General features: G+C 51.9%; 14 non-coding genes and 2 pseudogenes across 14 annotated transcripts; all 16 read left to right on the top strand.

Annotated features, from left to right (window-relative positions):
* Positions 1 to 600: 600 nt before the first annotated feature.
* On the top strand, positions 601 to 776 carry LOC140397139 (U2 spliceosomal RNA; annotated as a pseudogene).
* A 6143-nt stretch (positions 777 to 6919) lies between these two features.
* Positions 6920 to 7098, top strand: LOC140397293 (U2 spliceosomal RNA; annotated as a pseudogene).
* Positions 7099 to 7882: 784 nt separating this feature from the next.
* Positions 7883 to 8073, top strand: LOC140397511 (U2 spliceosomal RNA). The gene has a single exon (XR_011936946.1). It is a non-coding gene; the product is annotated as a U2 spliceosomal RNA (small nuclear RNA).
* A 787-nt stretch (positions 8074 to 8860) lies between these two features.
* On the top strand, positions 8861 to 9051 carry LOC140397554 (U2 spliceosomal RNA). Its single transcript, XR_011936988.1, has one exon. It is a non-coding gene; the product is annotated as a U2 spliceosomal RNA (small nuclear RNA).
* Positions 9052 to 9836: 785 nt separating this feature from the next.
* LOC140397687 (U2 spliceosomal RNA) lies at positions 9837 to 10027 on the top strand. The gene has a single exon (XR_011937119.1). It is a non-coding gene; the product is annotated as a U2 spliceosomal RNA (small nuclear RNA).
* A 785-nt stretch (positions 10028 to 10812) lies between these two features.
* Positions 10813 to 11003, top strand: LOC140397416 (U2 spliceosomal RNA). Its single transcript, XR_011936862.1, has one exon. It is a non-coding gene; the product is annotated as a U2 spliceosomal RNA (small nuclear RNA).
* A 785-nt stretch (positions 11004 to 11788) lies between these two features.
* LOC140397685 (U2 spliceosomal RNA) lies at positions 11789 to 11979 on the top strand. The gene has a single exon (XR_011937118.1). It is a non-coding gene; the product is annotated as a U2 spliceosomal RNA (small nuclear RNA).
* A 6146-nt stretch (positions 11980 to 18125) lies between these two features.
* LOC140397154 (U2 spliceosomal RNA) lies at positions 18126 to 18312 on the top strand. The gene has a single exon (XR_011936730.1). It is a non-coding gene; the product is annotated as a U2 spliceosomal RNA (small nuclear RNA).
* Positions 18313 to 19098: 786 nt separating this feature from the next.
* On the top strand, positions 19099 to 19289 carry LOC140397845 (U2 spliceosomal RNA). The gene has a single exon (XR_011937270.1). It is a non-coding gene; the product is annotated as a U2 spliceosomal RNA (small nuclear RNA).
* A 785-nt stretch (positions 19290 to 20074) lies between these two features.
* On the top strand, positions 20075 to 20265 carry LOC140397665 (U2 spliceosomal RNA). The gene has a single exon (XR_011937098.1). It is a non-coding gene; the product is annotated as a U2 spliceosomal RNA (small nuclear RNA).
* Positions 20266 to 21049: 784 nt separating this feature from the next.
* Positions 21050 to 21240, top strand: LOC140397756 (U2 spliceosomal RNA). The gene has a single exon (XR_011937184.1). It is a non-coding gene; the product is annotated as a U2 spliceosomal RNA (small nuclear RNA).
* A 777-nt stretch (positions 21241 to 22017) lies between these two features.
* On the top strand, positions 22018 to 22208 carry LOC140397542 (U2 spliceosomal RNA). The gene has a single exon (XR_011936977.1). It is a non-coding gene; the product is annotated as a U2 spliceosomal RNA (small nuclear RNA).
* A 777-nt stretch (positions 22209 to 22985) lies between these two features.
* On the top strand, positions 22986 to 23176 carry LOC140397690 (U2 spliceosomal RNA). Its single transcript, XR_011937122.1, has one exon. It is a non-coding gene; the product is annotated as a U2 spliceosomal RNA (small nuclear RNA).
* Positions 23177 to 23961: 785 nt separating this feature from the next.
* Positions 23962 to 24152, top strand: LOC140397765 (U2 spliceosomal RNA). Its single transcript, XR_011937194.1, has one exon. It is a non-coding gene; the product is annotated as a U2 spliceosomal RNA (small nuclear RNA).
* A 785-nt stretch (positions 24153 to 24937) lies between these two features.
* Positions 24938 to 25128, top strand: LOC140397609 (U2 spliceosomal RNA). The gene has a single exon (XR_011937042.1). It is a non-coding gene; the product is annotated as a U2 spliceosomal RNA (small nuclear RNA).
* Positions 25129 to 25906: 778 nt separating this feature from the next.
* Positions 25907 to 26097, top strand: LOC140397434 (U2 spliceosomal RNA). The gene has a single exon (XR_011936873.1). It is a non-coding gene; the product is annotated as a U2 spliceosomal RNA (small nuclear RNA).
* The last annotated feature ends 692 nt before the right edge of the window (positions 26098 to 26789 follow it).

Raw genomic sequence — 26789 nt, 5'->3', positions numbered from 1 at the left:
TTGTGGAATGTGCCTTTGCAAAGAAGGTCTGGAGAGAGATGCAGTGGTATTTGTCAAGGTTTATCCCAAACAGATCAGTGACACAGGACTCTGTGCTCTACGGACTGTTTCCAGGGACACACACCGAGACAAATATCAACTGCTGCTGGAAGGTCATCAACTCGGTAAAAGACGCTCTTTGGTCTGCCCGAAACTTGCTGATCTTCCAGTGCAAAGAATTGTCATCGACCGAGTGTTGCAGACTGGCACATTCCAAGGTCCAGGACTACGTGCTGAGGGACGCACTCAAGCTTGGGGCAGCTGCCGCCAAGGCGCAATGGGGAAAGACCACTGTGTAAAGTCTTTCCAGCAAATGTACACCAAGGGGCGCGTAACAGTGTAAAGCCCCTCGGTCTGGGCAACCAACACTCCAATGTATAAAACAAACATGCCACTGTAAATATTTAAGAAGGAATTGTAATGTAAAGAGTGATATGTGTACGACAATATCAAAATTAAATGAAAGAAAGTCAAGGCAGCATGTAACCCTGCCGGAAATGTACAGTCAAGACAATTTGAAATGTTTCTGTAATGCTCATGATAAAGTTTTATGAATAAAGTATATTTTTTTGGAAAAAAAAAAATCTGTTCTTATCAGTTTAATATCTGATATGTCCTCAATCTGGGGACCGAATATTAAATTGATTTTTAGGACTGGGAGATGATTCAGGGGCTTGCTCCTTCCGCTCCACGCATCAACCTGGTCTTGCAGTGCTTCCAGGAATGGTGCCTTCACCCCGCTTTGGGGCGAAAATGTATAAAAGCAGAAAATGCCGCAAAACCTGCCTACCCCTTTTCTCTGTTATCCAGTTGCCTCATCCTGACCAATTTAAGGCATTTCAAGCTCCAAAGCATTGCTAGCTTTTCTGCTGGCGGGAGCTTCGTGCACTCATGTTGCGAGCCGATGGACTCGAGGACTTTCGGCAGCCAGGCTCCGTTTTCAGCTGATATGCAGCACAGATTTCCTACTGCTTTTTACAGGCCACTCACCCTCACCCTCGGATGCCGACTTGCCTTCTCCTCACTTCAGTTACCACATCCCTTCATCCTGCACAACGGGGAAGTGTGGCGACAGACTGAACGGCATCCTGTTTGGATGTAGGTATACCTTCACGGCGTCTCTTTTCGTTCTCCTGACTCCACGACCAACACGCTATTGTGGAGCTCAGGGAGACTAGACATTGCCCCCTGTTGGATACCGCCAGTACTTGCTGCTTGCACGGATAGCCCTTTGTTCGGCAAAGCTGGAGATGACTTCGACTCCCTCCGTTGGGTGTCACTGGGCCTTCAGAGCGTCTCCATTTCATCTGGTGACGACAGGGGACGGCTTGCCAGAGGAAGTCTTCGTGTTGTGTTTTACTGGTTCTGCATGCACAGACTCCACCGTGCTCGGCCAAGCTGGATGTCTCTTGATCAACAGTGAGCGGAGACTAAAAGTTCCAAAGCACAGTCGAGCGCAGCAAGGTGCACCTGAATGTCGGTGGACGAGGAGGACAAGAGCCATTGCCGGAAAATATGGGCGATCGCTTCTCGGCCTTTTGGCTAAAATCAAGTGCAGTCTCATTTGATCGAGAGAAGCTGAGAATTTCCATGTCGATCGTGGATTGGACAACTCGGAGGGATTGAAGTCGGCAAAGAGGAAACGTTTGGAGCTTGGCTGCTATTGGTGGATCTACATGCTGGCCTAAACCTCGGGTTTATGCCTAACGCCGATACAGTTTCACACCCAACGTACGAGCTATGGATGCAGCTGCATCCCGACCACCAGGCTGGGTAGTGCGAAACACTGTCCGAGTCACAGTAAAGAAAACGGAGGGAGAGTCACCTTTGGACCGGAAACACTTCGTGAAGAGGGTGCTGCTCGAGTGTTGTGGGTTTAAAACAACAGAGATCTTCTGCTTGCAAAACTTCCCCAAGAATGGTTTCTTTGATGTCACCTTCAAGAGCGTCGCAGCGTGCATCAAATTCTTGAACGTCTTCAAGGAAAAAGGTAACCAGAGTCCCCTGTCGATCCTGACTGCGGAGCCTCTGTTTACGCTACCGGCACAGCGAAATCGGGTTGTTACACTGCACACGTACAACCCCCACGTCCCTGTGTCTGATGTGCTCACGTTCCTCGCCAGGTACGCTCAGCTGAAAAGTGACAGCGTGCAAGTGAAAGACACCTTCGGCATCTGGACAAGTGAGCACCAGGTCAAGGTGACCCTACGAATGGACAGCAACGAAGCCATTCTGCATCCCCCCTCCAATTTCGCTATTGGAGTAAATCGTGGCTACCTCTACTACGTGGGACAGCCACGAGTATGCCACACCTGTGGCAAAATGGGGCATGTTGCCGCAAACTGCAGTGTGACCTTCTGCAAGAACTGCAGGCAGGAGGGACACATGACTAAGGACTGCAAGGAAGACAAGTGCTGCAACCTGTGTGGGGAGGCCGGCCATCTTTACAGGGCCTGCCCGAAACGCGGGGCGACATATGCACAGATCATCAGCAGTGGAGTCAAAAAGGCGACCAGAGAGGAGGAACATACACCCTCCACCGAAAAAGACACCACGGTTCAGAATGAGGAAAAGCAACAGAAGGGCCCCCAACAAAAAGAGGAGGCCCCAGCACCTCCTGACAACCCAACCCCAGCCCCATCTGATGAGGAACACTCAATGGAAGAGGAAGAGGATGGGACAAAGAATAAAGAGCCCTGGGAAATCGTGAACAGGGACAAACGAAAGAGAAAACAAAAAAACAAACTGAAGAACCCCCTGAGGGGTAGTGGCAAAAAGCGACACCTCTCAGCCGGCGCACTTAGTGCCGACACCTCATCCGATGAGGGAAAACAGGACAAGAATCGGCCTCAGATAAAGAGGCAAAGCACCAACGTGGAACGGAAGGCACAGACCCCCCAGACCACCGACCGGGAAGAAAACAAGGTCACAGACCAACCCCCGATAGCAACGAGCAGCAACAACCCTGGTGAAGACCGGCCTGCAACCCCAACACCTACTGACTGCCACGACGAACCCCAGGGCTACACCACCCCCCCATTGCATCTGCATCAAAATCACTGGGCCAGTACGAACCAGAACAGTTTTCTCAGCCCTGCAACTGTGCTAAAGTTTGCGAGCACCACCGGCATGCTGGGGAACATTCAACAGCTGGAACAGCCAACTGTATAGACTCTGGACTCTTGAGACTGGTAAATCTATCTTTTTCTAATGGGTTTAAAAATTGCATCCATAAATGTGCGAAGCATCAAAGATACTTCGCGGTGTGTAGCCACACTCAACTATTTGGCAAATGTAAAAGCTGACCTACTGTTCCTGCAGGAGTGCGGAATTCCGCACCTCAGCAACTACAGGCGCTGGTCGAGCTGGTGGTCCCACGGGCCATCCATCTGGTCAGGAGGAAACGACTGCCGCTCCTCCAGCCTGGGTATTCTGCTGCGGGGAGGCAAATTCACCATCTCCGACGTTAAGGAGGTGGTGGGCGGGCGCCTCCTCGTAGCAGACGTGAAATACAAAAACACCCCTCTCAGATTTATTAATGTGTACGCCCCGGCCGTAAAAAGTGAGCGGCTGGCAGTTCTTCAGCAACTCCCAATGCTGTTGGCCACCTCCAAGCCGGTCATCCTGGGTGGTGACTTCAACTGCATCATCGATGCGGCTGGACGATCCAGCAAAGCCGACAGCAAACTAGACGCCACTTCCAGACTCCTGATGGAAACGGTAAAAGACGCCAAGCTGCTCGACGTCTGCAGCAACCCTGCAGACGGCGCGCAGCGTAGATACACATGGTCACGGCCAGAGGGTCCGTCCGCTCCAGGATAAACGTCTTTTTTGTGTCCCGAGCTTTCACGGTCAGGTCCACCGACGTAACGCCGGTGTTCTTCCCTGACCACTGCCTCCTACTGGCCGACTGCCACCTGCAGGAAGACCAGGGGGTAGGCAGGGGGACGTGGAAGCTAAATGTAAAACTGCTGACCCCTGAGAACATCGAGGAACTCAGGAGGGATTACAAAGGTTGGAGAACCGTGAAACCCCTCTTTGAGGCCCCACATCTCTGGTGGGAAGCAATCACGGGGAATATCAAGAAGTTTTTCATCCTCAAGGGCGTTCAAAAGGTGAGAGAGAGACGAGGGGTCATGTCCAGGCTCCAGAAAAGTATGCAAAATTTGCTCCAGCTGCAGTCGATGGGGGTGGATGTCAAGGAGGATCTCCAAGAGGTGAAGAGCCAGCAAGCCTCGCTCTACACCTCGGAGGCCTCCAAGGTTATCTTCCGTTCCAGAGTCCGCTCTGTGGAGCAGGACGAAAAGTGCTCACGCTTCTTCTTCCAAAAGGTGCACAGAGAGACCTCTGTGATCAGCAGCCTGAAGGAAGAAGATGGCTCTGAAAAGTCATCGCAATCTGACATCCTGAGGATCAGCCAATCCTTTTATGCCGGACTGTATGACCTGAAGCCAACAGATAGCACTGTTTCCCAGACCTTCCTGTCGACTATCACGGAGGTCAGAGGCGACAGCGAGCTGGAAAACCTGGACAAACCACTAACTCTGGACGAGCTGACAAAGGCCGCCAAGTCCTTCGAGACGAGTAAAACTCCCGGAAGCGACGGCTTACCGGTTGAGTTGTATTCGGCTCTGTGGGACTGGATGGGCCCAGACCTGCTGGAAGTGTACGAGAGTATGCTTCTGGAAGGCAGCATGTCAGAGTCCATGAGGAAAGGCATCATCACCCTCATCTACAAGCAGAAGGGGGAAAGGGAAGAAATTCGAAATTGGCGACCCATTTCACTGTTGAATGTGGACTACAAAATTCTAGCCAAGGTCATCGCCAATCGGGTCAGGTCTGCTCTGGAGTCGGTGATCCACCCTGACCAGACCTGTGCTGTACCCGGCAGGAAGATCTCTGATAGCCTCGCGCTACTCAGGGATACGATCGCCTACGTGCAGGACAGGGGGGTGGACATTTGCCTCATCAGCCTTGACCAGGAGAAGGCTTTTGACAGAATATCGCACACCTACATGATGGATGTGCTCTCCAAAATGGGGTTTGGGGAGGGAATTCGCAATTGAATCAAACTGCTCTACACAAACATCTATAGCGCAGTCTCAATCAATGGGTGGGAATCAGAAAAGTTCCAGATCAGATCTGGAGTCAGGCAGGGCTGCCCTCTCTCCTCTGCCCTTTTTGTGTGCTGCATAGAACCTTTTGCCGAGTCCATCAGGAGGGATCCGGGTATAAGAGGAGTGACGATCCCAGGCAGTGGAGGCATGCAAGTCAAGGCCTCCCTGTACATGGACGATGTTGCCGTCTTCTGCTCGGATCCTGCGTCTGTACGCAGGCTCTTGACCACCTGCGACCAGTTTGAACTGGCCTCTGGAGCCAAGGTAAACCGGGGCAAGAGCGAGGCCATGTTCTTTGGGAACTGGGCCGACCGGTCCTTTGTCCCCTTCACTGTCAGGTCAGATTACCTGAAGGTGCTGGGGATATGGTTCGGAGCTGCTGGGGCGTGCACCAAAAACTGGGAGGAGCGCATAGGAAAGGTAAGACAGAAACTGGGCTGGTGGGAGCAACGCTCCCTCTCCATTGCGGGCAAAACCCTGGTCATCAGGTGTGAGGTACTCTCGGTGCTACTGTACGTGGCGCAGGTCTGGCCCATAACCCGACCCTACGCCACAGCAGTCACCCAGGCCATCTTCAAATTTATCTGGCGATCCAAGATGGACCGTGTCCGAAGGGACACCATGTACAAACCTCTGGAGAAGGGAGGGCGGAACGTACCCAACGCCTCCCTCATCCTGTTGGCCACCTTTGTGTCCAGCTGCATCAAGCTGAGCGTGGACCCCCAGTACGCAAACACCAAGTGTCACTACATACTGAGGTTCTACCTATCCCCGGTGTTGCGAAGGATGGGCCTGGCCTCATTGCCGCGGAACGCTCCAAGTAGTTGGACCGTACCGTACCACCTGTCCTTTGTGGAAAAGTTTTTGAAGGAAAACACCTTTGACCACAAGGCAATGAAGCAGTGGTCAGCACGTAATGTCCTCGAGGCCCTCAGGGAAAAAGAGACCGTGGAGGACGTTGGATGGTTCCCTGAGCAGACTGCCAGAGTCATCTGGCAGAACGCCTCATCACCAGAACTTTCAAACAAGCACCAAGACCTAGCTTGGCTGGTGGTGAGAAGGGCCCTCCCTGTCAGATTCTTCATGCACACCCGAAGGCTCTGTGCCAATGCACGCTGCTCTCGGAGTGGCTGTGGGGGAAATGAGACGGTCACACACCTCCTTGTGGAATGTGCCTTTGCAAAGAAGGTCTGGAGAGAGATGCAGTGGTATTTGTCAAGGTTTATCCCAAACAGATCTGTGACACAGGACTCTGTGCTCTACGGACTGTTTCCAGGGACACACACCGAGACAAATATCAACTGCTGCTGGAAGGTCATCAACTCGGTAAAAGACGCTCTTTGGTCTGCCCGAAACTTGCTGATCTTCCAGTGCAAAGAATTGTCCTCGACCGAGTGTTGCAGACTGGCACATTCCAAGGTCCAGGACTACGTGCTGAGGGACGCACTCAAGCTTGGGGCAGCTGCCGCCAAGGCGCAATGGGGAAACACCACTGTGTAAAGTCTTTCCAGCAAATGTATACCGAGGGGCGGGTAACAGTGTAAAGCCCCCTCGGTCAGGGCAACCAACACTCCAATGTATAAAATCAACATGCCACTGTAAATATTTCAGAAGGAATTGTAATGTAAAGAGTGATATGTGTACGACAATATCAAAAGTGAATGAAAGAAAGTCAAGGCAGCATGTAACCCTGCCGGAAATGTACAGTCAAGACAATTTGAAATGTTTCTGTAATGCTCATGATAAATTTTTATGAATAAAGTATATTTTTTGGAAAAAAAAAAAAAAATCTGTTCTTATCAGTTTAATATCTGATATGTCCTCAATATGGAGACCGAATATTAAATTGATTTTTAGGACTCGGAGATGGTTCAGGGGCTTGCTCCTTCCGCTCCACGCATCAACCTGGGCTTGCAGTGCTTCCAGGAATGGTGCCTTCACCCCGCTTTGGGGCGGAAATGTATAAAAGCAGAAAATGCCGCAAAACCTGCCTACCCCTTTTCTCTGTTGTCCAGTTGCTTCATCTTGACCAATTTAAGGCATTTCAAGCTCCAAAGCATTGCTAGCTTTTCTGCTGGCGGGAGCTTCGTGCACTAATGTTGCGAGCCGATGGACTCGAGGACTTTCGGCAGCCAGGCTCCGTTTTCAGCTGATATGCCGCACAGATTTCCTGCTGCTTTTTACAGGCCACTCACCCTCACCCTCGGATGCCGACTTGCCTTCTCCTCACTTCAGTTACCACATCCCTTCATCCTGCACAACGGGGAAGTGTGGCGACAGACTGAACGACATCCTGTTTGGATGTAGGTACACCTTCACGGCGTCTCTTTTCGTTCTCCTGACTCCACGACCAACACGCCAGGGTGGAGCTCAGGGAGACTAGACATTGCCCTCTGTTGGATTCCGCCAGTACTTGCTGCTTGCACGGATTGCCCTTTGTTCGGCAAAGGTGGAGATTACTTCGACTCCCTCCGTTGGGTGTCACTGGGCCTTCACAGCGTCTCCATTTCATCTGGTGACGACAGGGGACGGCTTGCCAGACGATGTCTTCGTGTTGTGTTTACTGGTTCTGCATGCACAGACTCCACCGTGCTCGGCGAAGCTGGATGTATCTTGACCAACAGTGAGCGTAGACTAAAAGTTCCAAAGCACAGTCGAGCGCAGCAAGGTGCACCTGAATGTTGGTGGACGAGGAGGACAAGAGCCATTGCCGGAAAATATGGGCTATCGCTTCTCGGCCTTTTGGCTCAGATCAAGTGTAGTATCTGTTCTTATCAGTTTAATATCTGATATGTCCTCAATCTGGGGACCAAATATTAAATTGATTTTTAGGACTCGGAGATGGTTCAGGGGCTTGCTCCTTCCGCTCCACGCATCAACCTGGTCTTGCAGTGCTTCCAGGAATGGTGCCCTCTCCCAGCTTTCGGGCGCAAAATGTATAAAAGCAGAAAATGCCGCAAAAACCTGGCTTCCCCTTTTCTCTCTAGTCCAGTTGTCTCATCCTGACCAATTTAAGGCCTTTCAGGCTCCAAAGCATTGCTAGCTTTTCTGCTGGCGGGAGCTTCGTGCACGAATGTTGCGAGCCGATGGACTCGTGGACTTGCGGCAGCCAGGCTCCGTTTTCAGCTGATATGCCACACAGATTTCCGGCTGCTTTTTACAGGCCACTCACCTTCACACTCGGATGCCGACTTGCCTACTCCTCACTTCAGTTACCACATCCCTTCATCCTGCACAACGGGGAAGTGTGGCGACAGACTGAACGGCATCCTGTTTGGATGTAGGTATACCTTCACGGCGTCTCTTTTAGTTCTCCTGACTCCACGACCAACACGCCAGGGTGGAGCTCAGGGAGACTAGACATTGCCCTCTGTTGGATTCCGCCAGTAGTTGCTGTTTGCACGGATTGCCCTTTGTTCGGCAAAGGTGGAGATGACTTCGACTCCCTCTGTTGGGTGTCACTGGGCCTTCACAGCGTCTCCATTTCATCTGGTGACGTCAGGGGACGGCTTGCCAGATGATGTCTTCGTGTTGTGTTTTACTGGTTCTGCATGCACAGACTCCACCGTGCTCGGCCAAGCTGGAGGTTTCTTGACCAACAGTGAGCGTAGACTAAAAGTTCCAAAGCACAGTCGAGCGCAGCAAGGTGCACCTGAATGTCGGTGGAAGAGGAGGACAAGAGCCATTGCCGGAAAATATGGGCTATCGCTTTTCGGCCTTTTGGCTCAGATCAAGTGTAGTATCTGTTCTTATCAGTTTAATATCTGATATGTCCTCAATCTGAGGACCGAATATTAAATTGATTTTTAGGACTCGGAGATGGTTCAGGAACTTGCTCCTTCCGCTCCACGCATCAACCTGGTCTTGCAGTGCTTCCAGGAATGGTGCCCTCTCCCCGCTTTGGGGCGCCAAATGTATAAAAGCAGAAAATGCCGCAAAACCTGGCTTACCCATTTCTCTCTTGTCCAGTTGTCTCATCCTGACCAATTTAAGGCCTTTCAGGCTCCAAAGCATTGCTAGCTTTTCTGCTGTCGGGAGCTCCGTGCACGAATGTTGTGAGCCGATGGACTCGCGGACTTGCGGCAGCCAGGCTCCGTTTTCAGCTGATATGTCACACAGATTTCCTGCTGCTCTTTACAGGCCACTCACCTTCACACTCGGATGCCGACTTGCCTTCTCCTCACTTCAGTTACCACATCCCTTCATCCTGCACAACGGGGAAGTGTGGCGACAGACTGAACGGCATTCTCTTTGGATGTAGGTATACCTTCACGGCGTCTCTTTTCGTTCTCCTGACTCCACGACCAACACGCTAGGGTGGAGCTCAGGGAGACTAGACATTGCCCCCTGTTGGATACCGCCAGTACTTGCTGCTTGCACGGATTGTCCTTTTTTCGGCAAAGGTGGAGATTTCTTCCACTCCCTCCGTTGGGTGTCACTGGCCTTCACAGCGTCTCCATTTCATCTGGTGACGACAGGGGACGGCTTGCCAGACGATGTCTTCGTGTTGTGTTTTACTGGTTCTGCATGCACAGACTCCACCGTGCTCGGCCAAGCTGGAGGTTTCTTGACCAACAGTGAGCGTAGACTAAAAGTTCCAAAGCACAGTCGAGCGCAGCAAGGTGCACCTGAATGTCGGTGGACGAGGAGGACAAGAGCCATTGCCGGAAAATATGGGCTATCGCTTCTCGGCCTTTTGGTTCAGATCAAGTGTAGTATCTGTTCTTATCAGTTTAATATCTGATATGTCCTCAATATGGAGACCGAATATTAAATTGATTTTTAGGACTCGGAGATGGTTCAGGGGCTTGCTCCTTCCGCTCCACGCATCAACCTGGTCTTGCAGTGCTTCCAGGTATGGTGCCTTCAGCCCGCTTTGGGGCGGAAATGTATAAAAGCAGAAAATGCCGCAAAACCTGCCTACCCCTTTTCTCTGTTGTCCAGTTGCCTCATCTTGACCAATTTAAGGCATTTCAAGCTCCAAAGCATTGCTAGCTTTTTTGCTGGCGGGAGCTTCGTGCACTAATGTTGCGAGCCGATGGACTCGCGGACTTGCGGCAGCCAGGCTCCGTTTTCAGCTGATATGCCGCACAGATTTCCTGCTGCTTTTTACAGGCCACTCACCCTCACCCTCGGATGCCGACTTGCCTTCTCCTCACTTCAGTTACCACATCCCGTCATCCTGCACAACGGGGAAGTGTGGCGACAGACTGAACGGCATTCTCTTTGGATGTAGGTATACCTTCACGGCGTCTCTTTTCGTTCTCCTGACTCCACGACCAACACGCCAGGGTGGAGCTCAGGGAGACTAGACATTGCCCTCTGTTGGATTCCGCCAGTAGTTGCTGTTTGCACGGATTGCCCTTTGTTCGGCAAAGGTGGAGATGACTTCGACTCCCTCTGTTGGGTGTCACTGGGCCTTCACAGCGTCTCCATTTCATCTGGTGACGTCAGGGGACGGCTTGCCAGATGATGTCTTCGTGTTGTGTTTTACTGGTTCTGCATGCACAGACTCCACCGTGCTCGGCCAAGCTGGAGGTTTCTTGACCAACAGTGAGCGTAGACTAAAAGTTCCAAAGCACAGTCGAGCGCAGCAAGGTGCACCTGAATGTCGGTGGAAGAGGAGGACAAGAGCCATTGCCGGAAAATATGGGCTATCGCTTTTCGGCCTTTTGGCTCAGATCAAGTGTAGTATCTGTTCTTATCAGTTTAATATCTGATATGTCCTCAATCTGAGGACCGAATATTAAATTGATTTTTAGGACTCGGAGATGGTTCAGGGGCTTGCTCCTTCCGCTCCACGCATCAACCTGGTCTTGCAGTGCTTCCAGGAATGGTGCCCTCTCCCCGCTTTGGGGCGCCAAATGTATAAAAGCAGAAAATGCCGCAAAACCTGGCTTACCCATTTCTCTCTTGTCCAGTTGTCTCATCCTGACCAATTTAAGGCCTTTCAGGCTCCAAAGCATTGCTAGCTTTTCTGCTGTCGGGAGCTCCGTGCACGAATGTTGTGAGCCGATGGACTCGCGGACTTGCGGCAGCCAGGCTCCGTTTTCAGCTGATATGTCACACAGATTTCCTGCTGCTCTTTACAGGCCACTCACCTTCACACTCGGATGCCGACTTGCCTTCTCCTCACTTCAGTTACCACATCCCTTCATCCTGCACAACGGGGAAGTGTGGCGACAGACTGAACGGCATTCTCTTTGGATGTAGGTATACCTTCACGGCGTCTCTTTTCGTTCTCCTGACTCCACGACCAACACGCTAGGGTGGAGCTCAGGGAGACTAGACATTGCCCCCTGTTGGATACCGCCAGTACTTGCTGCTTGCACGGATTGTCCTTTTTTCGGCAAAGGTGGAGATTTCTTCCACTCCCTCCGTTGGGTGTCACTGGCCTTCACAGCGTCTCCATTTCATCTGGTGACGACAGGGGACGGCTTGCCAGACGATGTCTTCGTGTTGTGTTTTACTGGTTCTGCATGCACAGACTCCACCGTGCTCGGCCAAGCTGGAGGTTTCTTGACCAACAGTGAGCGTAGACTAAAAGTTCCAAAGCACAGTCGAGCGCAGCAAGGTGCACCTGAATGTCGGTGGACGAGGAGTACAAGAGCCATTGCCGGAAAATATGGGCTATCGCTTCTCGGCCTTTTGGTTCAGATCAAGTGTAGTATCTGTTCTTATCAGTTTAATATCTGATATGTCCTCAATATGGAGACCGAATATTAAATTGATTTTTAGGACTCGGAGATGGTTCAGGGGCTTGCTCCTTCCGCTCCACGCATCAACCTGGTCTTGCAGTGCTTCCAGGTATGGTGCCTTCAGCCCGCTTTGGGGCGGAAATGTATAAAAGCAGAAAATGCCGCAAAACCTGCCTACCCCTTTTCTCTGTTGTCCAGTTGCCTCATCTTGACCAATTTAAGGCATTTCAAGCTCCAAAGCATTGCTAGCTTTTTTGCTGGCGGGAGCTTCGTGCACTAATGTTGCGAGCCGATGGACTCGCGGACTTGCGGCAGCCAGGCTCCGTTTTCAGCTGATATGCCGCACAGATTTCCTGCTGCTTTTTACAGGCCACTCACCCTCACCCTCGGATGCCGACTTGCCTTCTCCTCACTTCAGTTACCACATCCCGTCATCCTGCACAACGGGGAAGTGTGGCGACAGACTGAACGGCATTCTCTTTTGATGTAGGTATACCTTCACGGCGTCTCTTTTCGTTCTCCTGACTCCACGACCAACACGCTAGGGTCGAGCTCAGGGAGACTAGACATTGCCCCCTGTTGGATACCGCCAGTACTTGCTGCTTGCACGGATTGTCCTTTGTTCGGCAAAGGTGGAGATTTCTTCGACTCTCTCCGTTGGGTGTAACTGGGCCTTCACAGCGTCTCGATTTCATCTGGTGACGACAGGTGACGGCTTGCCAGACGATGTCTTCCTGTTGTGTTTTACTGTTTCTGCATGCTCAGACTCCACCGTGCTCGGCCAAGCTGGATGTCTCTTGACCAACAGTGAGCGTAGACTAAAAGTTCCAAAGCACAGTCGAGCGCAGCAAGGTGCACATGAATGTCGGTGGACGAGGAGGACAAGAGCCATTGCCGGAAAATATGGGCTATCGCTTCTCGGCCTTTTGGCTAAGATCAAGTGTAGTCTCATTTGATCGAAGGAAGCTGAGGATTTCGATGACGATCGTGGATTGGAGAACTCGGAGGGATTGAACTCGCCAAAGAAGAAACGTTTGGAGCTTGGCTGCTATTGGTGGATCTACATGCTGGCCTAAACCTCGGGTTTAGGCCTAACGCCGATACAGTTTCACACCCAACGTACGAGCTATGGATGCAGCTGCATCCCGACCACCAGGCTGGGGCGTGCGAAACACTGTCCGAGTCACAGTGAAGAAAACGGATGGAGAGTCACCTTTGGACCGGAAACACTTCGTGAAGAAGGTGCTGCTCGAGTGCTGTGGGTTTAAAGCAACAGAGATCTTCTGCTTGCAAAACTTCCCCAAGAATGGTTTCTTTGATGTCACCTTCAAGAGCGTCGCAGCGTGCATCAAATTCTTGAACGTCTTCAAGGAAAAAGGTAACCAGAGTCCCTTGTCGATCCTGACTGCGGAACCTCTGTTTACGCTACCGGCACAGCGAAATCGGGTTGTTACACTGCACACGTACAACCCCCACGTCCCTGTATCTGATGTGCTCACGTTCCTCGCCAGGTACGCTGAGCTGAAAAGTGACAGCGTGCAAGTGAAAGACACCTTCGGCATCTGGACAAGTGAGCACCAGGTCAAGGTGACCCTAAGAACGGACAGCAACGGAGCCATCCTGCATCCCCCCTCCAATTTCGCTATTGGAGTAAATCGTGGCTACCTCTACTACGTGGGACAACCACGAGTATGCCACACCTGTGGCAAAACGGGGCACGTTGCCGCAAACTGCAGTGTGACCTTCTGCAAGAACTGCAGGCAGGAGGGACACATGACTAAGGACTGCAAAGAAGACAAGTGCTGCAACCTGTGTGGGGAGGCCGGCCATCTTTACAGGGCCTGCCCGAAACGCGGGGCAACATACGCTGAAATCATCAGCAGCGGAGTTAAAAAGGCGACCAGAGAGGAGGTGCATACACCCTCCACCGAAAAAGACACCACGGCTCAGAATGAGAAAAAGCAACAAAAGGGCCCCCAACAAAAAGAAGAGGCCCCAGCACCTCCTGACAACCCAACCCCAGCCCCATCTGATGAGGAACACTCAATGGAAGAGGAAGAGGATGGGACAAAGAATAAAGAGCCCTGGGAAACAGTGAACAGGGACAAACGAAAGCGGAAACAAAAAAACAAACTGAAGAACCCCCCGAGGTTGTAGTGGCAAAAAGCGACACCTCTCAGCCGGCGCACTTAGCGCCGACACCTCATCCGATGAGGGAAAACAGGACAAGAATCGGCCTCAAATAAAGAGGCAAAGCACCAACGTAGAACGGAAGGCACAGACCCCCCCAGACCACCGACCGGGAAGGAAACAAGGTCACAGACCAACCCCCGATTGTAACGAGCAGCAACAACCCAGGTGAAGACCGGCCTGCAACCCCAACACCTACTGACTGCCATGACGAACGCCAGGGCTACATCACCCCCCCAATGCATCTGCATCAAAATCACGGGGCCAGTACGGACCAGAACAGCTTTCTCAGCCCTGCAACTGTGCTAAAGTTTGCGAGCACCACCGGCATGCTGGGGAACATCGAACAGCTGGAACAGCCAACTGTATAGACTCTAGACTCTTGAGACTGGTAAATCTACCTTTTTTATAATGGGTTTAAAAATTGCATCCATAAATGTGCGAAGCATCAAAGATACTTCGCGGTGTGTAGCCACACTCAACTATTTGGCAAATGTAAAAGCTGACCTACTGTTCCTGCAGGAGTGCGGAATTCCGCACCTCAGCAACTACAGGCGCTGGTCGAGCTGGTGGTCCCACGGGCCATCCATCTGGTCAGGAGGAAACGACTGCCGTTCCTCCGGCCTGGGTATTCTGCTGCGGGGAGGCAACTTCACCATCTCCGACGTTAAGGAGGTGGTGGGCGGGCACCTCCTCGTAGCAGACGTGAAATACAAAAACACCCCTCTCAGACTTATTAATGTGTACGCCCCGGCCGTAAAAAGTGAGCGGCTGGCAGTCCTTCAGCAACTCCCACTGCTGTTGGCCACCTCCAAGCCGGTCATCCTTGGTGGTGACTTCAACTGCATCATCGATGCGGCTGGACGATCCAGCAAAGCCGATAGCAAACTAGACGCTACGTCCAGACTCCTGATGGAAACGGTAAAAGACGCCAAGCTGCTCGACGTCTGCAGCAACCCTGCAGACGGCGCGCAGCGTAGATACACATGGTCACGGCCAGACGGGTCCGTCCGCTCCAGGATAGACTTCTTTTTTGTGTCCCGAGCTTTCACGGTCAGGTCCACCGACGTAACGCCGGTGTTCTTCTCTGACCACTGCCTCCTACTGGCCGACTGCCACCTGCAGGAAGACCAGGGGGTAGGCAGGGGGACGTGGAAGCTAAATGTAAAACTGCTGACCCCTGAGAACATCGAGGAACTCAGGAGGGATTACAAAGGTTGGAGAACCGTGAAACCCCTCTTTGAGGCCCCACATCTCTGGTGGGAAGCAATCAAGGGGAATATCAAGAGGTTTTTCATCCTCAAGGGCGTTCAAAAGGTGAGAGAGAGACGAGGGGTCATGTCCAGGCTCCAGAAAAGTATGCAAAATTTGCTCCAGCTGCAGTCGATGGGGGTGGATGTCAAGGAGGATCTCCAAGAGGTGAAGAGCCAGCAAGCCTCGCTCTACACCTCGGAGGCCTCCAAGGTTATCTTCCGTTCCGGAGTCCGCTCCGTGGAGCAGGACGAAAAGTGCTCACGCTTCTTCTTCCAAAAGGTGCACAGAGACACCTCTGTGATCAGCAGCCTGAAGGAAGAAGATGGCTCTGAAAAGTCATCGCAGTCTGACATCCTGAGGATCAGCCAATCCTTTTATGCCGGACTGTATGACCTGAAGCCAACAGATAGCACTGTTTCCCAGACCTTCCTGTCGACTATCACGGAGGTCATAGGCGACAGCGAGCTGGAAAACCTGGACAAACCACTAACTCTGGACGAGCTGACAAAGGCCGCCAAGTCCTTCGAGACGAGTAGAACTCCCGGAAGCGACGGCTTACCGGTTGAGTTGTATTCGGCTCTGTGGGACTGGATGGGCCCAGACCTGCTGGAAGTGTACGAGAGTATGCTTCTGGAAGGCAGCATGTCAGAGTCCATGAGGAAAGGCATCATCACCCTAATCTACAAGCAGAAGGGGGAAAGGGAAGAAATTCGAAATTGGCGACCCATTTCACTGTTGAATGTGGACTACAAAATTCTAGCAAAGGTCATCGCCAATCGGGTCAGGTCTGCTCTGGAGTCGGTGATCCACCCTGACCAGACCTGTGCTGTACCCGGCAGGAAGATCTCTGATAGCTTCGCGCTACTCAGGGATACGATCGCCTACGTGCAGGACAGGGGGGTGGACACTTGCCTCATCAGCCTTGACCAGGAGAAGGCTTTTGACAGAATATCGCACACCTACATGATGGATGTGCTCTCCAAAATGGTGTTTGGGGAGGGAATTCGCAATTGGATCAAACTGCTCTACACAAACATCTATAGCGCAGTCTCAATCAATGGGTGGGAATCAGAAAAGTTCCAGATCAGATCTGGAGTCAGGCAGGGCTGCCCTCTCTCCTCTGCCCTTTTTGTGTGCTGCATAGAACCTTTTGCCGAGTCCATCAGGAGGGATCCGGGCATAAGAGGAGTGACGATCCCAGGCAGTGGAGGCATGCAAGTCAAGGCCTCCCTGTACATGGACGACGTTGCCGTCTTCTGCTCGGATCCTGCGTCTGTACGCAGGCTCTTGACCACTTGCGACCAGTTTGAACTGGCCTCTGGAGCCAAGGTAAACCGGGGCAAGAGCGAGGCCATGTTCTTTGGGAACGGGGCCGACCGGTCCTTTGTCCCCTTCACTGTCAGGTCAGATTACCTGAAGGTGCTGGGGATATGGTTCGGAGCTGCTGGGGCGTGCACCAAAAACTGGGAGGAGCGCATAGGAAAGGTAAGACAGAAACTGGGCTGGTGGGAGCAACGCTCCCTCTCCATTGCGGGCAAAACCCTGGTCATCAGGTGTGAGGTACTCTCGGTGCTACTGTACGTGGCGCAGGTCTGGCCCATAACCCGACCCTACGCCACAGCAGTCACCCGGGCCATCTTCAAATTTATCTGGCAATCCAAGATGGACCGTGTCCGAAGGGACACCATGTACAAACCTCTGGAGAAGGGAGCGCGGAACGTACCCAACGCCTCCCTCATCCTGTTGGCCACCTTTGTGTCCAGCTGCATCAAGCTGTGCGTGGACCCCCAGTATGCAAACACCAAGTGTCACTACATACTGAGGTTCTACCTGTCCCCGGTGTTGCGAAGGATGGGCCTGGCCTCATTGCCGCGGAACGCTCCAAGTAGTTGGACCGTACCGTACCACCTGTCCTTTGTGGAAAAGTTTTTGAAGGAAAACACCTTTGACCACAAGGCAATGAAGCAGTGGTCAGCACGTAATGTCCTCGAGGCCCTCAGGGAAAAGGAGACCGTGGAGGACGTTGGATGGTTCCCTGAGCAGACTGCCAGAGTCATCTGGCAGAACGCCTCATCACCAGAACTTTCAAACAAGCACCAAGACCTAGCTTGGCTGGTGGTGAGAAGGGCCCTCCCTGTCAGATTCTTCATGCACACCCGAAGGCTCTGCACCAATGCACGCTGCCCTCGGAGTGGCTGTGGGGGAAATGAGACGGTCACACACCTCCTTGTGGAATGTGCCTTTGCAAAGAAGGTCTGGAGAGAGATGCAGTGGTATTTGTCAAGGTTTATCCCAAACAGATCTGTGACACAGGACTCTGTGCTCTACGGACTGTTTCCAGGGACACACACCGAGACAAATATCAACTGCTGCTGGAAGGTCATCAACTCGGTAAAAGACGCTCTTTGGTCTGCCCGAAACTTGCTGATCTTCCAGTGCAAAGAATTGTCCTCGACCGAGTGTTGCAGACTGGCACATTCCAAGGTCCAGGACTACGTGCTGAGGGAAGCACTCAAGCTTGGGGCAGCTGCCGCCAAGGCGCAATGGGGAAAGACCACTGTGTAAAGTCTTTCCAGCAAATGTACACCGAGGGGCGCGTAACAGTGTAAAGCCCCTCGGTCTGGGCAACCAACACTCCAATGTATAAAACAAACATGACAATGTAAATATTTAAGAAGGAATTGTAATGTAAAGAGTGATATGTGTATGACAATATCAAAATTGAATGAAAGAAAGTCAAGGCAACATGTAACCCTGCCGGAAATGTACAGTCAAGACAATTTGAAAGGTTTCTGTAATGCTCATGATAAATTTTTATGAATAAAGTATATTTTTTTGAAAAAAAAAAAAAAAAAAAAAAATCTGTTCTTATCAGTTTAATATCTGATATGTCCTCAATCTGGGGACCGAATATTAAATTGATTTTTAGGACTCGGAGATGGTTCAGGGGCTTGCTCCTTCCGCTCCACGCATCAACCTGGTCTTGCAGTGCTTCCAGGAATGGTGCCCTCTCCCCGCTTTGGGGTGCAAAACGTATAAAAGCAGAAAATGCCGCAAAACCTGCCTTCCCCTTTTCTCTCTTGTCCAGTTATCTCATCCTGACCAATTTAAGGCCTTTCAGGCTCCAAAGCATTGCTAGCTTTTCTGCTGGCGGGAGCTTCGTGCACGAATGTTGTGAGCCGATGGACTCGCGGACTTGCGGCAGCCAGGCTCCGTTTTCAGCTGATATGCCACACAGATTTCCTGCTGCTTTTTACAGGCCACTCACCTTCACACTCGGATGCCGACTTGCCTTCTCCTCACTTCAGTTACCACATCCCTTCATCCTGCACAACGGGATACTGTTGCGACAGACTGAACGGCATCCTGTTTGGATGTAGGTATACCTTCACGGCGACTCTTTTAGTACTCCTGACTCCACGACCAACACGCCAGGGTGGAGCTCAGGGAGACTAGACATTGCCCTCTGTTGGATTCCGCCAGTACTTGCTGTTTGCACGGATTGCCCTTTGTTCGGCAAAGGTGGAGATGACTTCGACTCCCTCTGTTGGGTGTCACTGGGCCTTCACAGCGTCTCCATTTCATCTGGTGACGACAGGGGACGGCTTGCCAGACGATGTCTTCCTGTTGTGTTTTACTGGTTCTGCATGCTCAGACTCCACCGTGCTCGGCCAAGCTGGATGTCTCTTGTCCAACAGTGAGCGTAGACTAAAAGTTCCAAAGCACAGTCGAGCGCAGCAAGGTGCACCTGAATGTCGGTGGACGAGGAGGACAAGAGCCATTGCCGGAAAATATGGGCTATCGCTTCTCGGCCTTTTGGCTCAGATCAAGTGTAGTATCTGTTCTTATCAGTTTAATATCTGATATGTCCTCAATCTGGGGACCGAATATTAAATTGATTTTTAGGACTCGGAGATGGTTCAGGGGCTTGCTCCTTCCGCTCCACGCATCAACCTGGTCTTGCAGTGCTTCCAGGAATGGTGCCCTCTCCCCGCTTTGGGGCGCCAAATGTATAAAAGCAGAAAATGCCGCAAAACCTGGCTTACCCTTTTCTCTCTTGTCCAGTTGTCTCATCCTGACCAATTTAAGGCTTTTCAGGCTCCAAAGCATTGCTAGCTTTTCTGCTGTCGGGAGCTCCGTGCACGAATGTTGTGAGCCGATGGACTCGCGGACTTGCGGCAGCCAGGCTCCGTTTTCAGCTGATATGCCACACAGATTTCCTGCTGCTCTTTACAGGCCACTCACCTTCACACTCGGATGCCGACTTGCCTTCTCCTCACTTCAGTTACCACATCCCTTCATCCTGCACAACGGGGAAGTGTGGCGACAGACTGAACGGCATTCTCTTTGGATGTAGGTATACCTTCACGGCGTCTCTTTTCGTTCTCCTGACTCCACGACCAACACGCTAGGGTGGAGCTCAGGGAGACTAGACATTGCCCCCTGTTGGATACCGCCAGTACTTGCTGCTTGCACGGATTGTCCTTTTTTCGGCAAAGGTGGAGATTTCTTCCACTCCCTCCGTTGGGTGTCACTGGCCTTCACAGCGTCTCCATTTCATCTGGTGACGACAGGGGACGGCTTGCCAGACGATGTCTTCGTGTTGTGTTTTACTGGTTCTGCATGCACAGACTCCACCGTGCTCGGCCAAGCTGGAGGTTTCTTGACCAACAGTGAGCGTAGACTAAAAGTTCCAAAGCACAGTCGAGCGCAGCAAGGTGCACCTGAATGTCGGTGGATGAGGAGGACAAGAGCCATTGCCGGAAAATATGGGCTATCGCTTCTCGGCCTTTTGGCTCAGATCAAGTGTAGTATCTGTTCTTATCAGTTTAATATCTGATAAGTTCTCAATATGGAGACCGAATATTAAATTGATTTTTAGGACTCGGAGATGGTTCAGGGGCTTGCTCCTTCCGCTCCACGCATCAACCTGGTCTTTCAGTGCTTCCAGGAATGGTGCCTTCACCCCGCTTTGGGGCGGAAATGTATAAAAGCAGAAAATGCCGCAAAACCTGCCTACCCCTTTTCTCTGTTGTCCAGTTGCCTCATCTTGACCAATTTAAGGCATTTCAAGCTCCAAAGCATTGCTAGCTTTTTTGCTGGCGGGAGCTTCGTGCACGAATGTTGCGAGCCGATGGACTCGCGGACTTGCGGCAGCCAGGCTCCGTTTTCAGCTGATATGCCACACAGATTTCCTGCTGCTTTTTACAGGCCACTCACCCTCACCCTCGGATGCCGACTTGCCTTCTCCTCACTTCAGTTACCACATCCCTTCATCCTGCACAACGGCGAAGTGTGGCGACAGACTGAACGGCATCCTGTTTGGATGTAGGTACACCTTCACGGCGTCTCTTTTCGTTCTCCTGACTCCACGACCAACACGCCAGGGTGGAGCTCAGGGAGACTAGACATTGCCCTCTGTTGGATTCCGCCAGTGCTTGCTGCTTGCACGGATTGCCCTTTGTTCGGCAAAGGTGGAGATGACTTCGACTCCCTCCGTTGGGTGTCACTGGGCCTTCACAGCGTCTCCATTTCATCTGGTGACGACAGGGGACGGCTTGCCAGACGATGTGTTCGTGTTGTGTTTACTGGTTCTGCATGCACAGACTCCACCGTGCTCGGCCAAGCTGGATGTCTCTTGACCAACAGTGAGCGTAGACTAAAAGTTCCAAAGCACAGTCCAGCGCAGCAAGGTGCACCTGAATTTCGGTGGATGAGGAGGACACGAGCCATTGCCGGAAAATATGGGTTATCGCTTCTCGGCCTTTTGGCTCAGATCAAGTGTAGTATCTGTTCTTATCAGTTTAATATCTGATATGCCCTCAATCTGGGGACCGAATGTTAAATTGATTTTTAGGACTCGGAGATGGTTCAGGGGCTTGCTCCATCCGCTCCACGCATCAACCTGGCCTTGCCGTGCTTCCAGGAATGTTGCCCTCTCCCCGCTTTGGGGCGCTAAAAGCATAAAATGCCGCAAAACGTGGCTTCCGTTTTTCTCTCTTGTCCAGTTGTTTCATCCTGACCAATTTAAGGCCTTTCAGGCTCCAAAGCATTGCTAGCTTTTCTGCTGGCGGGAGCTTCGTGCACGAATGTTGCGAGTCGAAGGACTCGAGGACTTTCGGCAGCCAGGCTCCGTTTTCAGCTGATATGCCGCACAGATTTCCTGCTGCTTTTTACAGGCCACTCACCCTCACCCTCGGATGCCGACTTGCCTTCTCCTCACTTCAGTTACCACATCCCTTCATCCTGCACAACGGGATACTGTTGCGACAGACTGAACGGCATCCTGTTTGGATGTAGGTATACCTTCACGGCGTCTCTTTTCGTTCTCCTGACTCCACGACCAACACGCCAGGGTGGAGCTCAGGGAGACTAGACATTGCCCTCTGTTGGATTCCGCCAGTACTTGCTGTTTGCACGGATTGCCCTTTGTTCGGCAAAGGTGGAGATGACTTCGACTCCCTCTGTTGGGTGTCACTGGGCCTTCACAGCGTCTCCATTCCATCTGGTGACGACAGGGGACGGCTTGCCAGACGATGTCTTCGTGTTGTGTTTACTGGTTCTGCATGCACAGACTCCACCGTGCTCGGCCAAGCTGGATGTCTCTTGACCAACAGTGAGCGTAGACTAAAAGTTCCAAAGCACAGTCGAGCGCAGCAAGGTGCACCTGAATGTTGGTGGATGAGGAGGACACGAGCCATTGCCGGAAAATATGGGTTATCGCTTCTCGGCCTTTTGGCTCAGATCAAGTGTAGTATCTGTTCTTATCAGTTTAATATCTGATATGTCCTCAATCTGGGGACCGAATGTTAAATTGATTTTTAGGACTCGGAGATGGTTCAGGGGCTTGTTCCATCCGCTCCACGCATCAACCTGGTCTTGCTGTGCTTCCAGGAATGGTGCTCTCTCCCCGCTTTGGGGCGCTAAAAGCATAAAATGCCGCAAAACGTGGCTTCCGTTTTTCTCCCTTGTCCAGTTGTTTCATCCTGACCAATTTAAGGCCTTTCAGGCTCCAAAGCATTGCTAGCTTTTCTGCTGGCGGGAGCTTCGTGCACGAATGTTGCGAGCCGATGGACTCGCGGACTTGCGGCAGCCAGGCTCCGTTTTCAGCTGATATGCCACACAGATTTCCTGCTGCTTTTTACAGGCCATTCACCCTCACCCTCGGATGCCGACTTGCCTTCTCCTCACTTCAGTTACCACATCCCTTCATCCTGCACAACGGGGAAGTGTGGCGACAGACTGAACGGCATCCTGTTTGGATGTAGGTACACCTTCACGGCGTCTCTTTTCGTTCTCCTGACTCCACGACCAACACGCCAGGGTGGAGCTCAGGGAGACTAGACATTGCCCTCTGTTGGATTCCGCCAGTACTTGCTGCTTGCACGGATTGCCCTTTGTTCGGCAAAGGTGGAGATGACTTCGACTCCCTCCGTTGGGTGTCACTGGGCCTTCACAGCGTCTCCATTTCATCTGGTGACGACAGGGGACGGCTTGCCAGACGATGTCTTCGTGTTGTGTTTACTGGTTCTGCATGCACAGACTCCACCGTGCTCGGCCAAGCTGGATGTCTCTTGACCAACAGTGAGCGTAGACTAAAAGTTCCAAAGCACAGTCGAGCGCAGTAAGGTGCACCTGAATGTCGGTGGATGAGGAGGACAAGAGCCATTGCCGGAAAATATGGGTTATCGCTTCTCGGCCTTTTGGCTCAGATCAAGTGTAGTATCTGTTCTTATCAGTTTGATATCTGTTATGTCCTCAATCTGGGGACCGAATATTAAATTGATTTTTAGGATTCGGAGATGGTTCAGGGGCTTGCTCCTTCCGCTCCACGCATCAACCTTGTCTTGCAGTGCTTCCAGGAATGGTGCCCTCTCCCCGCTTTGGGGCGCAAAATGTATAAAAGCAGAAAATGCCGCAAAACCTGGCTTCCCCTTTTCTCTCTTGTCCAGTTGTCTCATCCTGACCAATTTAAGGCCTTTCAGGCTCCAAAGCATTGCTAGCTTTTCTGCTGGCGGGAGCTTCGTGCACGAATGTTGCGAGCCGATGGACTCGCGGACTTGCGGCAGCCAGGCTCCGTTTTCAGCTGATATGCCACACAGATTTCCTGCTGCTTTTTACAGGCCACTCACCTTCACACTCGGATGCCGACTTGCCTACTCCTCACTTCAGTTACCACATCCCTTCATCCTGCACAACGGGGAAGTGTGGCGACAGACTGAACGGCATCCTGTTTGGATGTAGGTATACCTTCACGGCGTCTCTTTTCTTTCTCCTGACTCCACGACCAACACGCTAGGGTGGAGCTCAGGGAGACTAGACATTGCCCCCTGTTGGATACCGCCAGTACTTGCTGCTTGCACGGATTGTCCTTTGTTCGGCAAAGGTGGAGATTTCTTCCACTCCCTCCGTTGGGTGTCACTGGCCTTCACAGCGTCTCCATTTCATCTGGTGACGACAGGGGACGGCTTGCCAGACGATGTCTTCGTGTTGTGTTTTACTGGTTCTGCATGCACAGACTCCACCGTGCTCGGCCAAGCTGGAGGTTTCTTGACCAACAGTGAGCGTAGACTAAAAGTTCCAAAGCACAGTCGAGCGCAGCAAGGTGCACGTGAATGTCGGTGGATGAGGAGGACAAGAGCCATTTCCGGAAAATATGGGCTATCGCTTCTCGGCCTTTTGGCTCAGATCACGTGTAGTATCTGTTCTTATCAGTTTAATATCTGATATGTCCTCAATATGGAGACCGAATATTCAATTGATTTTTAGGACCCGGAGATGGTTCAGGGGCTTGCTCCTTCCGCTCCACGCATCAACCTGGGCTTGCAGTGCTTCCAGGAATGGTGCCTTCACCCCGCTTTGGGGCGGAAATGTATAAAAGCAGAAAATGCCGCAAAACCTACCTACCCCTTTTCTCTGTTGTCCAGTTGCCTCATCTTGACCAATTTAAGGCATTTCAAGCTCCAAAGCATTGCTAGCTTTTCTGCTGGCGGGAGCTTCGTGCACTAATGTTGCGAGTCGATGGACTCGAGGACTTTCGGCAGCCAGGCTCCGTTTTCAGCTGATATGCCGCACAGATTTCCTGCTGCTTTTTACAGGCCACTCACCCTCACCCTCGGATGCCGACTTGCCTTCTCCTCACTTCAGTTACCACATCCCTTCATCCTGCACAACGGGATACTGTTGCGACAGACTGAACGGCATCCTGTTTGGATGTAGGTATACCTTCACGGCGACTCTTTTAGTTCTCCTGGCTCCACGACCAACACGCCAGGGTGGAGCTCAGGGAGACTAGACATTGCCCTCTGTTGGATTCCGCCAGTACTTGCTGATTCCACGGATTGCTCTTTGTTCGGCAAAGGTGGAGATGACTTCGACTCCCTCTGTTGGGTGTCACTGGGCCTTCACAGCGTCTCCATTTCATCTGGTGACGACAGGGGACGGCTTGCCAGACGATGTCTTCCTGTTGTGTTTTACTGGTTCTGCATGCTCAGACTCCACCGTGCTCGGCCAAGCTGGATGTCTCTTGTCCAACAGTGAGCGTAGACTAAAAGTTCCAAAGCACAGTCGAGCGCAGCAAGGTGCACCTGAATGTCGGTGGACGAGGAGGACAAGAGCCATTGCCGGAAAATATGGGCTATCGCTTCTCGGCCTTTTGGCTCAGATCAAGTGTAGTATCTGTTCTTATCAGTTTAATATCTGATATGTCCTTAATCTGGGGACCGAATATTAAATTGATTTTTAGGACTCGGAGATGGTTCAGGGGCTTGCTCTTTCCGCTCCACGCATCAACCTGGTCTTGCCGTGCTTCCAGGAATGGTGTTCTCTCCCCGCTTTGGGGCGCTCAAAGCATAAAATGCCGCAAAACGTGGCTTCCGTTTTTCTCTCTTGTCCAGTTGTCTCATCCTGACCAATTTAAGGCCTTTCAGGCTCCAAAGCATTGCTAGCTTTTCTGCTGGCGGGAGCTTCGTGCACGAATGTTGCGAGCCGATGGACTCGCGGACTTGCGGCAGCCAGGCTCCGTTTTCAGCTGATATGCCACACAGATTTCCTGCTGCTTTTTACAGGCCACTCACCTTCACACTCGGGTGCCGACTTGCCTTCTCCTCACTTCAGTTACCACATCCCTTCATCCTGCACAACGGGGAAGTGTGGCGACAGACTGAACGGCATCCTGTTTGGATGTAGGTACACCTTCACGGCATCTCTTTTCGTTCTCCTGACTCCACGACCAACACGCCAGGGTGGAGCTCAGGGAGACTAGACATTGCCCTCTGTTGGATTCCGCCAGTACTTGCTGCTTGCACGGATTGCCCTTTGTTCGGCAAAGGTGGAGATGACTTCGACTCCCTCCGTTGGGTGTCACTGGGCCTTCACAGCGTCTCCATTTCATCTGGTGACGACAGGTGACGGCTTGCCAGACGATGTCTTCCTGTTGTGTTTTACTGGTTCTGCATGCTCAGACTCCACCGTGCTCGGCCAAGCTGGATGTCTCTTGTCCAACAGTGAGCGTAGACTAAAAGTTCCAAAGCACAGTCGAGCGCAGCAAGGTGCACCTGAATGTCGGTGGACGAGGAGGACAAGAGCCATTGCCGGAAAATATGGGCTATCGCTTCTCGGCCTTTTGGCTCAGATCAAGTGTAGTATCTGTTCTTATCAGTTTAATATCTGATATGTCCTCAATCTGGGGACCGAATATTAAATTGATTTTTAGGACTCGGAGATGGTTCAGGGGCTTGCTCCTTCCGCTCCACGCATCAACCTGGTCTTGCCGTGCTTCCAGGAATGGTGCTCTCTCCCCGCTTTGGGGCGCTCAAAGCATAAAATGTCGCAAAACGTGGCTTCCGTTTTTCTCTTTTGTCCAGTTGTTTCATCCTGACCAATTTAAGGCCTTTCAGGCTCCAAAGCATTGCTAGCTTTTCTGCTTGCGGGAGCTTCGTGCACGAATGTTGCGAGCCGATGGACTCGCGGACTTGCGGCAGCCAGGCTCCGTTTTCAGCTGATATGCCACACAGGTTTCCTGCTGCTTTTTACAGGCCACACACCTTCACACTCGGATGCCGACTTGCCTTCTCCTCACTTCAGTTACCACATCCGTTCATCCTGCACAACGGGGAAGTGTGGCGACAGACTGAACGGCATCCTGTTTGGATGTAGGTACACCTTCACGGCATCTCTTTTCGTTCTCCTGACTCCACGACCAACACGCCAGGGTGGAGCTCAGGGAGACTAGACATTGCCCTCTGTTGGATTCCGCCAGTACTTGCTGCTTGCACGGATTGCCCTTTGTTCGGCAAAGGTGGAGATGACTTCGACTCCCTCTGTTGGGTGTCACTGGGCCTTCACAGCGTCTCCATTTCATCTGGTGACGACAGGGGACGGCTTGCCAGACGATGTCTTCGTGTTGTGTTTTACTGGTTCTGCATGCACAGACTCCACCGTGCTCGGCCAAGCTGGAGGTTTCTTGACCAACAGTGAGCGTAGACTAAAA

The sequence above is a fragment of the Scyliorhinus torazame genome, chromosome 20, assembly GCF_047496885.1.
Source record: "Scyliorhinus torazame isolate Kashiwa2021f chromosome 20, sScyTor2.1, whole genome shotgun sequence".
Classification (NCBI taxonomy): Eukaryota; Metazoa; Chordata; class Chondrichthyes; order Carcharhiniformes; family Scyliorhinidae; genus Scyliorhinus; species Scyliorhinus torazame.
The sequence above is the reverse complement of the archived record's forward strand: the minus strand, read 5'-3'. Positions and strand labels throughout refer to the sequence as shown.